The following is a 13,530-nucleotide window of genomic DNA, read 5'->3' on the forward strand; positions in this document are numbered from 1 at the left end:
GAGACAGGGGAGTGTGGGATGCTGATGGGCCAGTCCAGGGCAGAGGCCCTGACAATCTACAGATCTCTTCTCCTGCTGGAGGGTTGAGGTCAGCCTGGTTCTGATGCTTGCCTGATGATCAGTGTCAAGGTAGTAGTCCAAGGGGATCTTCCTGAACCTTCAAGACTGAGGTGGCATAGCTGGAAGAACCAGGCTAAAACTTGATCTGCTAGGGAAAGCTGGAGGTCAGACAGTCATGTCTTGCTTGCCAGTGTATTTTCAGTGCCTACCATGCAAACTGAAACACAGAGTCAGGTTCAATAAATATTTATGGCAAAATATGAATCAATGAATGAAAATGACAGGGGCATCAAGTAAGAATACGAAGTCTGATGAAAGGCAGGATGGAAACCAGGGTGTTGTGCTGAGTCTAAGAGGACAGCAAAGATCAAAAGATGAAACCCATAGTGCCTGGTTTTGTGTGGATTAAAAGTCATGTAGTGTTGGGAATAGAAACAGAAGAAAACCAAGGGTGTGTGACCCTAGCCACCCTTATTCAAAACCAGGTGGATTTGTGGTAAGCTCCAGTATACACTTTCATGGTTTATGTTAGACGAATTGCCTCCCGGCATGTGCTTGTTAACTATTCCACAGTATGGGAGCTCTTATTCATAACTGATGTTTATGAAATCTGTGTACCATGCAGATCCTTTTAGATAGTGATAAAAAAGTGGGAAGACCCAACGGGAACTTCCAATCTTGTTTTGTCTCCTATATAGGTAGTGCTCCTATGTAAGCAGCACTCTTATACACAGATGCACTGTAATCAAAAATGTATTGCCTGGCAGGGAAACCAGCATAAATTTAAAATTTAACCAGAGACAATTTACATTAGTAGGATAAGCATTGTGGGTGGATACTTGGGAGAATTTATAATTCAAGTGGCAGGCCTAATTGATTCTTTCTGGTCCTTGTTTATTGACATTTGTCAAGTCCCTTGAGTGTGTTTCAAGAAACAAGAGGTTTAAGAGTTGTGTCATTCTCATCAACTATCGTATTGCATTAAGTAGTGGTTATATCTCTGGTTTCTCTGTGTACCATGGGACTGATTTTAGCAAATTCAACTAGTGGCAGTCTGCCCATTATTTACATGTTGCTTTGAAATAATGGAGAATGAATGGCTTGATTTTCCAGAGATGAGAATAGGAATGTTTGGGTTATCAAGGGACTGACCATGTACACACTTCACTTGTCACGATCTTATTAAATCAATTTCCAAAAAGGAATTTGCAGACTTCTTGGCATGAACATCTATCATCCATATATGGAAATCATTAGACTATGTAAATACTGAATTTTTGTAGTCATCTGTGCTTTATGTTCACTGGGTGGAGTTACTTGGTAATATAAATAGGTCACAGACAAAGTTTTAGACAAAAAGTTCTTTGGACTAGGGAATAATACACTTTTTTTTTTTAAATGTGTCTGTTGCCTCCATATGAGTTTTTGTTTATGTTCTGGATTATAGCCATTGCCACCATTGTGAAAAAGCCAGAAAGAAATTTAATCAGGTGTTGCCCGCGGGGGTTGTGATTTATTATAGTATTCAGTTTCCACCACATCTTACTAAGTCAGTGGACCCAGATGCAGCATACCTCCACTGGAGAGATCTAGGGTATGCATGTTCAAAACATTGTTTCATAATTAAAACATGGTTCTATCTTTTAGATTTCTTTAAAGATAAATTCTCCTTTAAAAATGATCCTACTCTCATAATTAGAAGTTCCCCTAATTCTTTTCCATAAATATTATGTCTAGTTTTTGGTTTCCTGAAAAACATCTACCCAATAATCCTTTTCTAAACATATAATTAATATAGTGTCTTAAATTTCTCTACTTTTACATCACTTTGCCAATGTATTTACCCCTTCAGCTTTGTAATGGAAATTCTGAAAAACAATTACATTTCAGAGCACACTTGGGAAGAAATCCTATGTACATGTTTTCTTCAATGTCTATCCTTGTACCTCTCCTAACTGCTTCCTTGGTTGTCAGCTTTTTTCTCTTCTCTCATATTTTTTTGCCCTTTGTATGCAGACTGTTGTCATGTCTTGTTTATTTGGTCAACATTTCATTCCCCTAGCCATTTATTTGGCTTGTATTTATTGAACCTTTAATTTGTGCTTAACAAAGGGTTTATCTTAGGGCCTGATGGGCACTGCTGTCTACATCATTCCCTACCACAGGCAAACTACAGGCTTAATCATATCTTGTTTAGACCACTGAACTTGCCCTTTAGGGATCTGAGAACAAGAGCCACTGTCCACAGGGCTGGCTGCTGCAGTTCAGAGTACATTAAAGTGAAGTCAGTCTCCTGCCCAGTTCCACACTCTTAGTTCTTGATACCATGACTCTTCCTCTTTCTTAATTCTTGGTTACTTTGGTAGGCAGAATAATGGCTGTACAAATATGGCCACATCCTAATCCCTAGATCCTGTGAATATTACCTTATGTGGCAAAAGAGACTTGGCAACTCCTCATGATGAAGTTAAGAGTGTTGAGATGGAGAGATCATTTTGGGTTATATGAAGGAGCTCACTGTAATCACACAAGTCTCTAAAAGAAGAGAAACTTTCTGAGCTTGTTTGCAGAAAGAGATGTCACAAAAGAAGTGTTAGAAAACTTGCTGAATTTGAAGACAGAAAGAGGGGGCCCTGTGCCAATGCAGGTGCCTCAAGAATCTGGGAAAGGCAATGCTGTGGATCATCCCCTTGAGCCTCCAGAGAGGACCTGCTGACCTTGATTTTAGACAGTGAGGTCCAGGTCAGACTTTTCATTAAAGGTCTGGAGGATAATAAATCTGTGTTGTTTTAAGCTGCTACATTTGTGGTAACCTGATATGGTGGTAATAGGAAACTAACATAGCTCCCGTCACAGCCGTAGGCTTTTTGTACTTCTCGGATTGACATCTTTTGGCATCTCCTGCCTACTGGCCTCTCTCTGTTGACAGTTAGCTACCTTCAGCCCTTCTTGATGTTCAGAGTGAAGACATCATTCATGCCTTCCCACTGTGCACTCCTCAGCTTTAATTTCTTTTCTCTGAGCTTAATGTAACTATTTTCCCCTCTTGTAGTACTTTCTTCCTTCAATATACCTTCTACGCTAGACTAGGATTGAAAGCTTTGTATTATCTGACCCAAAGTATCCTCCTAATCCTATCTCCTCCAGCTCCTCATTGTCAAGCCTATTCTAGTTAAGTTGTACTTCTCACTATTTTTGCACATAATCTTGACTTTAGAGATTTGAATCAGTCAGGACAGGCTAGGACATGCTGTTGAAACAAAAACCTCAGAACTTTAGTGACTTATAAAATACCCATGTGGGTCTGTTGAGAGCTCTGCTCCACACTTTCTTGTATGCCTGATGGAGTAGCTACAAGGGAGACTGAGGAATAACTTTGCATCTGTCTATCTAAGTCTATCTACAGCTATGCTCTCTTTCAAGAGAGGTTTCTTGGGTGCACCTGGCCATGGAATGGTAAAGTGGTTATTTTACTGTGTCTTCAGCTTATACCTCCAATGACTGTAAGAACTTTAAGGGGGAGAAAATGTTTATTTACTCAATTACCACAATCATGCCTTAAACTCCCATGAATATGTAGTATAGTTGAATGCTTGGAAACTATGATGATGAACTAGCCATCCTTCAGGGATACAGTGTCCACTACTTATAGGCAGGGGATCTGGGGTAGCTGCCTTCCTCCACCTTGGCAGTCATGTGGGAGGTGATTAGGATGTTAGTGGGACAAGTAATGGAGTGCACTGGATTTTTAAATTTTGTCCTATATTTGCACAGGCTTTTGAAGATAAGTTTGTTCTAGTTTGTTTCACAACTTCTGAAGGAACTTGCAAGGATGAATTTTATGGAATTTGGAAATTATCAAAGAAAGTGTCGTACTAGATTGGAAAAAATACATGCTTCAGAATTAGACTTCTGAACAGGATTCCCAGGTCTGTTCTATATCACTGTGTAAACTTGGGAAAATTACTTAACTTCTCTGAGACTTGGTTTCCTCATTTGTGTCAAGGAGTAATAAATTCCTCAACAGATTAATGAGAAAACAGGAAATGTATCTGGCCTAACTGGCTCTAAATAAACACTGGTTTCCTTCAGTCTCCCTCATGAGACCCAATGGGTACTAATATTTTATTTCACTTTGTATTAAGTTTTATACAGCACCATTAAAAATTGTTTTATAAAGATACTTTACGTAAGTTTGCCATTTTATGTAGTTTGCTTTCTTTTTGTTTTTGTATTTTTCATTGTGGTTTAATTCACATACCATAAAATTCATTGTTTTATTAAAGTGTACAATTCATTGATTGCTATTATATCCACAAAATTATGCAACCAACACCGCTATTCACTTCCATAACATTTCATAACCCCCCCAAAGAAAACACATACTCTTAGTGGTCACAACTCATTGTATCCTTTTTCAGGCCCTTGGCAACCACTAATTTACTTTCTGTCTCCATGGACTTGCTTATTCTGGACATTTCACATAAATGGAATGATACATATGTGCACTTCTGTGTCTGAATCTTTTCACTTATGTTTTCAAGGTTTATCTATGTTTTAGCAATGTATCAGTACCTCATACTATCTTTTTATTGAAAAATAATATTCCATTGCATGAATGCACCACTTTTTGTTTACTTATTCAACAGTTGATGAACATTTGAGTTGTTTTCACTCTTCAGGTATTAGGAACAGTGGTGCTGTGAACATTGATGTACAACTTTTTTTGTGGTCACATGTTTTCATTTCTCTTGGGGATATCCTAGGAGTGGAGTATCTGGGTCATATGGTAACTCTGCGTTAACTGTTGGAGGGACGGAAAGACTTTTCCAAAGTGGTGGCACTATTTTACATTTCCATTAACAATGCAAAAAGGCTCCAATTTCTCCAAATCTTAGTCAACCCTTGTTATTACATGCCTTTTTTAAATGAATGATTTTTATTTTTTCTGTTATAGTTGGTTTACAGTGTTCTGTCAATCTTCTACTGTACAGCAAAATGATCCAGTCACACGTACACACTCCCCACATATATATACATTCTTTTTCTTACATCATCCTCCATCATGTTCCATCACAAGTGATTAGATATTGTTCCCTGTGCTATACAGCAGGATCTCATTGCTTATCCACTCCAAATGTAATAGTTTGCATCTATTAACCCCAAGCTCCCAATCCATCCCACTCCCTCCCCCTCCCCCTTGGCAACCACAAGTCTCTTCTCCAAGTCCATGCATTTCTTGTCTGAGGAAAGTTTCATTTGTGCTGTATATTAGATTCCAGTTATGAGTGATATCATATAGTATTTGTCTTTCTCTTTCTGACGTACTTCACTTAGTATGAGAGTCTCTAGTTCCATCTATGTTTGCATGTCTTTTTTATTCTATATTGTCTGTATTTCTGATTAGAGCCATCCTAGTGGGCATGAAGTCATATCTCATCGTGGTTTTCACTTACACATCCACAGTGATTAATGATGTTGAACATCGTTTCATGTGCTTATTTATCTTTCATATATCTTCTTTTGGAAAAATGTCTATTTAAAGCAGTTTCCTTTCTTTTTACACCATCTCCTCTTATTTTAAATTTTGCTTGTTTTTCTTTATACTGCTAGGCTTTATGATTATTCCCAGTTGGGCACAGAAGTGGTGTTTGAGTGAGGTACCAGTTCATTACCTTCAAGCTCTTGAAGGTAAAACTCTGAACTATGAGCCTGAGATCTCAGATCAAGCATTGCTTTGCCATATATGTCTGTGAGATAATGGATAAATTGCTGTAACCTCAGCCTCCTCATCCTGTTTAATCAGGTTAATTCTTCTTAATCTACAAAATACAATATTGAGCACTAACTATGTATCATATGTGGTGCCAGGTCCTGGGCAACATAAATGAGTAAGACTTGGCTTCTCTTCTGGATGGTCCCTAACATCTAGATGTATTTAAATGGACATTACAATGTAACAAGATGCAGTTACTGGGAAGAGAACCAAATACTGTGAAAGCTCAAACAAGGGGTCTGCTGACTGTCCCCAAGGCCATCTGAAGAGGCTTCTGGGAAGAGGGTTTTTGAAGTATCTTCCCACATTAAAATTCCCTTAACCTAGGATATCCTTCTCTCTCAGTATACATATTTTATCATATTAAATGGAGAGATTATATTGCTTATCAGAATTTTCAGGCCTACAGTTATTATTATTTATTGAATTCATTAGAAAAGCTGACTAGCAGAGTGCTGTGCCTGTCCAGTTCTTGATACTATGGGGTGGAATAAGGCTTTATTTATCTTTGCATCTCAGTTCCTAGTGTATGTTGGATGAATGAATCATTTTAGAAAGAAGGGGAATTTACAAACCACATTTTGGATGCCTCAAATATCATTTTTTTTCCTTTAATAATTGAGCCCCAATAATAAGAAGAGTCACTTTTGGGACACTTCAATCCTTAGTAAAAATTCATCTTCCTAATGGAGTGTTCTTGTAATGCTTTTTATTTTTTATTAACAGGTAATTTTCAATCCCTCTTACCTGATTCCAAAATTCTTTACACATGTAGCCTAATTGACTATAGATCTGTTCCCTTCCCTCCAATATTACAAGATTCTTTCAGATTTAAAGATTTAGAGAGTCTGTAGATGGCAGGAGGCTTTGTGATCTTTTAAAATTTCAACACTATTTTATAGAAGAGGAACTGAGCATCAGTTGTGTCAGATGCTCTTGGCAAGTCCAATTCCAGGATCCAGTCCTTCAGTCTCCCCCTCAACAATTTTCTCTTCCACATATTCTTTCTCTGTTTTGAGAAAAAAAATCAAGTTAAAATTAAATAAATGGTCTGAACAAAAATGAATCTGTACTATACCTAAAATTGACTAGAGATATGCAAGCAAGTATTTTGAGCTCCTCAATTCCTTGGTATACTTCAAAGTCTTCCTTAGACAAATTGCATTGGTCAGCTAGGGCTACTGCAACAAAACATCATAGAATGGATGGCCTAACAACAGAAAGTTACTTTCTTGCATTTCTGGAAGCTGCAAGTCTGAGATCAGAGTGCCAACATGGTCAGGTTGTGGTGAGGGCTCTTACTAGCTTGCAGATGGCTGCCTTGCCATGTCCTCACATGATGGAGAGAGATCTTTTTTCTTCTCAATATTATTGGATTAGGAATCCCCTTTATGATCTCATTTAACCTTAGTTACTGCCCCAAAGCCCTGTCTCCAAATACAATAACCTTAGGGGTTGGAGCTTCCATATATGAAAGGAGTCGGGAGACACAATTCAGTCCATAAAACCTAATGGAGTCCTTCTTCAGTTTACTTTCCTCCCTCCTTCCCTCACTATCTCACCCTTTCTTCCTGACTCATGGGAAATATTTGGGGTGAATTGTTACCATATTTTGGAAGAATTTTTTTGAATGAGAAATATTTTGTGGGTATGTATGTGTGTAATAAGTAAAATACATATCACTATTCCCTAACCAATGTTTAAATATTGTTCCCAATCATCCCTTAAATTGCTAACATGGAAAAGAGTTAAACCAGGGACCATAACATTTATTATTGGAGTAACTGAACATTGGCTCTGTTATTATTCAAAATGTTCAAACAAGATACGGCCTGGAGGAATATCTCTCAGAGATAGTCCAGAAGAGATTCCAACTCTGGGTGGGAATTGGAAAAGATAACGTTGGAGATTACTTTCAGTTTTTAAGATTTTATTATTCTCAGCAGAATACTGGATGGGTTTAAGTTTCACCTCCTCTTTCCTACTGAACACTCTTGATGCAGGTGCTAATAAAACAGTGAAATGCCCCCACATGTAAGTAGCAGGAGGGTGCAAGGACCAAAGCCAAGTTTCTGGGAAATCCACTCTCAAAATTGAAAGCTGGCTGCATCATTAGTGTTGGTTGATGAGTAATGATGACTTTGGAATATTAATAAACTAGCAATGGAAAGAGAAGATACTATTGCACATAAGGAGCAATGGTTAACAAAGTGAGAATAACAAAGAAAATGGCTGCTGTTGAAAGAGGGCTTTATGTAAAAGGAATTTCTAGCATCATTTATTATACTTATTTAGTATTTTGATATAAAGGAAATCTAAGGAACATTAACTACCATCTTTGAAACAAATATCATGGCTAACCTTTCCAAAATGGTAGATGTCTATTATTTGACAAATCTATGAAGTCCTTGGGAAGGGGTTTCATTTTCTAGAAATATTTCTGCTTCCAGCATATAGCATAATGCCTAACACATAGGAGCCATATGTTAACTACTGAATGAATTATTAATGACTGTATCTAAATGAGTTACTTATTTCCTATATTAATTAAAAATTTTTTGCCACGGGGTGGTCAAAAATGAAATTTTTTTTTCTTTTTCTTGAGCATGTTTTTGAGAGCTCTACTTAGTTATAATTGATTATAATAACCTGCACATATTTATAGGATAAAACTTGATAAGCTTAGAGATGTTCACTTATGAAACCATCATCATAATCAATAGAGTGAACATATATAGCACCCTCTAAATTTCCTCATTCTTCTTTATAATTCCTTTCTCCTGTCCTTGTCCACATAACTTCTCCCCAAACAACCATCAATCCATCACTAACAAATTTCATTTTCTAAAGTTTTAAGTGAAAGGAATTATACAATGTATAATATTTTTTTTGTGTTTTTTTCACTTGGCATAATTATTTTGAGATTCATCTATGTTGATGGGTTGTTTCATGTTTCAATAGTTCATTTCTTTTCTTTTTTAAATCACTAGATATTATTGGTGAATAGTACTTCATTATATGGATATACCACAATTTTTTCATTTATTCACCTACTGATGATTTGTGTGGCTCCAAGTTTTTGGCTATCACAAATGAAGATACTATGAACAATGTATCTTGTTTATAGGGTACACAGTTCATTGTCCATATTTCAGTGAGACTTGAACCATGTATAAATCTCTGTATTGGTCCATAAGTTTACTTTTTTCTTGGATAAATACCAGGAGCAGAATGGCTGTATCTTATGGTTTGATGTTTAAATATGGTGTATTATTTTTAAATTTTTAAGAAACGTCCAAACTGCTTTCCAAAGTGATTGCGCTATTTTACATTCTCATCAGAGGCAGTTTATGGCTCTTGCAGTTTCTCATTATCTTTACCAACACTTGGTATGGCCACCCTTTCTAATTTTAGCCATGTAATAGGTATGTAGTTGTATCTCATTGTGGTTATTTTTCACTTTCCAAATGCTTAATTATGGCAATCATATTTTGATGTGCTTATTTGCATCTATATATCTCTTTGGTGAAGTATCTGTTCAAAGTTTTTTGCCTATTTTATTAAAAACTTGGGTTTTTTTTTTTTGTTGTTGTTGTCGTTAAACTAGAACTGAGTTCTTTCCATATTCTGGATACAATTTCTTTATCAGATATATGCCTTATAAACATTTTGTGCACTTCAATCTGTACAGTTATGAATATAGTCCTAAGCACTCAATAAATATATAAAACAGTACTTAATAATACTTAAAACTAAGTTTATTAAAATAATGCTGAAGGCAGATGAAGATGGGTGCTGTCTTAAGCAGAAGGTCAATAAAGGGTCAAGTTAGGCTTTCAGGTTCTCATTTGATTACCTTTGGCTTTTCTACTTGCTACACACTTTGCTCATATGTTCTTTCTTGTTGAGAACTATCTGTCTTACCTATGCAGGGCAGTTAGAAATGTAAAACATACTTTTTGTTATCATGGATTATTCTATTTTCTTAATATAGTATTTAAGTTTTTAACATGGTAATGCATACACATGGTTAAATAATGCAGTATTTATAGACAACTCTTATAAAGAACATCAGAAATTCTCTTATCTATCCCTCATTTCTCACCTCTCTCAGAAAAAAAAAATCACTTTCACTCATTAACTGTTTCTTCTGGTAATTACTTCTATATTTCTAAATAATAGTCCTTATATAGGGTTAACCATTGATTTGCTTTTTTTTTTTTTTTTTTTTTTTTTGGCTATGCCTATGGCATGCAGAAGTTCCTAGGCTAGGGACTGGGATCAAACTAGTGCCACAGCAGTGACTTGAGCTATAGCAGTGATAATGCTGGATGATTAATCTGTTAGGCCACCAGGGAACTCCTGATTTGCTCTTTTGCTCTTTTTTGATAATGGAAAATTTAGGTGTTTTACATGCTAGTATCCACACAATTTTAGTTAAATTAGTAGACAGTGGCCATACCAATAATAATGCAAAATAACAATAACAAAAATAATGTGAACATTTCCATTGTTCTTTTACAATGTATTGTGGGTCCATTTACATTCTTGTGCATCTTTCTATTTTTCCTGGTGTCAACTATCTTTTATGCTACACAGTTTTTTTGTACCCTTTCTATTTCTCATTTGTTCTATCAGATTGGTCCTATACCCATCAGTATGTTTTCCCAAATGCTGAAATATTTTGATTAACATATATTTTTTTTCTCTTTTTGGACCTTTATCCTTGAGGTCCCTGTACTTCTATTCCATTTGCATTTTGTCTTTTCCTCTTTGGCTGGATCATATTTTCCAACAGCTTCCCAAAGAAGAATGCAAGGAAGGTAAAATTTATTTTTCCTCATCCTTGATTGATATTTCAGCTAGGTAAGGAATTTTGGGTTGAAAACAATCTTCTTTCAGGACTTTGAAGGCATTTTCTCACTGCCTTTTATCATCTGATATACTGCTTGAGAATTTGAATACAGTTCTAATCTTTTTGTATGTAATCCCCCTCCCCCATTCCCTTTTTCATCTCTGGAAGTTTCTGGACTCTTTATCCTAGAGGCTTGTGGTTATTTGTGATGATGTGTGGTCTAGAGGTCTTTTCATTATGTGAGTATTTAGTGAATTTTCTTAATCCATGGAGGCATGTCCTGCTGAGGAAATTTTCTTGAATTATTTCAGTGATAATTCCCCCCCTTATTTCTTCTGTTCTGTGTTTTTGGAACTCTCATTTATCAAGTCAGAATGTTCAGAACTTACTATTCTCTCTATTCTATGTTTCATTTTTCAACCATTTTATTCTTTTTGATTGAGGTATAATTTACATGCAACATTGTTTTAGTTTCAGATGTACAACACAATGATTAAATATTTGTGTATATTGAAAAATGACCACTGCAATAAATCTAGTTAACGTCTGTTACCATACATAGTTATAACATTTTATCTAATGATCAGAACTTTTAAGATTTACTCTATTAGCAACTTTTATCCCATGTAACATTTTATTTAAAAATTTTTTAAAATATATATATATTTTCTACTGTAGAGCATGGTTACCCAGTTATACATACATGTACACATTCTTATTTCTCACATTAAGTGTTCCATTATAAGTGACATCATAAGTGCTACGCAGCAGGATCCCATTGCTGATACATCCCAAAGGCAACATTCTGTATCTATTTACCCCAAACCCCCAGTCCCTCCCACTCCCTCACCCTTCCCCTTGGCAACCACAAGTCTATTCTCTAAGTCCATGATTTTCTTTTCTGTGGAAAAGTTCCTTTGTGCTGTATATTAGATTCCAGATATAAGTGATATCATATGGTATTTGTCTTTCTCTTTCAGACTTACTTCACTCAGTATGAGGGTCTCTAGTTCCATCCATGTTGCTGCAAATGGCATTATTTTTTTTATGGCCGAGTAGTATTCCATTGTGTATATATACACCACATCTTCCTCATCCAATCATCTGTCAGTGGACATTTAGGTTGATTCCATGTCTTGGCTATTGGGAATAGTGCTGCAATGAACATGTGGGTGCATGTGTCTTTTAAAAGTAGAGTTTTGTCTGGATATATGCCCAAGAGTGGGATTGCTGGGTCATATAGTAGTTCTATGCATATTTTTCTAAGATACCTCCATACTGTTCTCCATAGTGGCTGTACCAGCTTACATTCCCACCAACAGTGTAGGAGACTTCCCATTTCTCCACACCCCCTCCAGCATTTGTTATATGTGGACTTATTAATGATGGCCATTCTGACTGGTGTGAGGTGGTATCTCATGGTAGTTTTGATTTGCATTTCTCTAATAATCAGGAATGTTGAACATTGTTTCAAGTGCTTGTTGGCCATCTGTATATCTTCCTTGGAGAAATGTCTATTCAGGTCCTTTGCCCATTTTTCAATTGGGTTGTTGGCTTTTTTGCTGTTGAGTTGTATAAGTTGCTTGTATATTGTAGAGATTAGGCCCTTGTCAGTTGCATCATTTGAAACTATTTTCTCCCATTCTGTAAGTTGTCTTTTTGTTTTCTTCTTGGTTTTCTTTGCTGTGCAAATGCTTGTCAGTTTGATTAGGTCCCATTGGTTTATTTTTGCTTTTCTTTCTGTTGCTTTGGGAGACTGACCTGAGAATAATTCTATTTTTGAGAGATATCCTTGATTTATTTTTTAATCCTTCCACTGAATTTAACATTGTGTCTATCACATTTCTACTTTCTCTGAGTTCTTTATTATTTTTGATTGTTTCTTTTAAACTGCTCCCTTTCTGGTTGAATTAATGCCATTTCTTTTTTACCTTTTTGAGAATTTAAACTTTTTGATGATTTTTAAAAATTCCCTGCCCTACCTGTTTCCATGGAGTCCTCAACCTTTTGGGGTTTCCGATATATGAATCAGCTCAATTTTCAATTCTTATTGACCTTCTCGTAGCAAATGCTATAGGTGCCATACTAGATTCCCTTTAATATGTTGATGCTTGTGTTCTGCATCTTCATGTGGTATTATTTTGCTAATGGCTTACATAGACAATATTCTCTAGATGCTGCTGGCCTTACAGAGCAATGGAATGTCCTCTTGATGGCACAATTCAGGGACATGTTGACACCTGCAAATGGTTGGAACTGTCCTTCAGGATCTAGTATTTGCCCTAAACCAGTGACCTTTATATGTTGCTTTGCTCCTAACAGGTAGCCTGCAAGCATCTGAAACCTACAGAATGTAAGGATAATCGAGCTCATGGTCACTGTGCAACTCTCAGTTCTGTGGGTCTAGAGATCCTAGTTCCCAGAAGGAGAATTCTTCCACCTTTATAGGTATATAAATAAAGTCCAGCTTAATTTAAAAGTACAGGGGCCACATGATGGCATTCTGAGATCCCCATTCCATCAGACCAGCAGGCAAAGGAAGGAACTGCTATGTTGACAGGGGTAATACTCTACTGACATTTTAGCACATTTTTGAAGAGAATAGTCATATGCATGTGGCCAGTCTTATAAGGAAGTTTAAGCTCTTGTTATATAGAAATTCACATTTATTTTTACTTTCTATTTACTGTGCCATTCTCACAAAAGATATTAAAAGATTTTTGTTAAAAACTGTTTAGGTGAAAAAACAAAATTAGCAATCCTTTATGTTTTAAACGGGATTGTCAGAAATTCCAAGAACAGTGTGTTGGGGTGGATTCATCCATTTTGCTTTTAGTTT

Source organism: Sus scrofa, chromosome 13 (genome assembly GCF_000003025.6).
Source record: "Sus scrofa isolate TJ Tabasco breed Duroc chromosome 13, Sscrofa11.1, whole genome shotgun sequence".
Lineage (NCBI taxonomy): Eukaryota > Metazoa > Chordata > Mammalia > Artiodactyla > Suidae > Sus > Sus scrofa.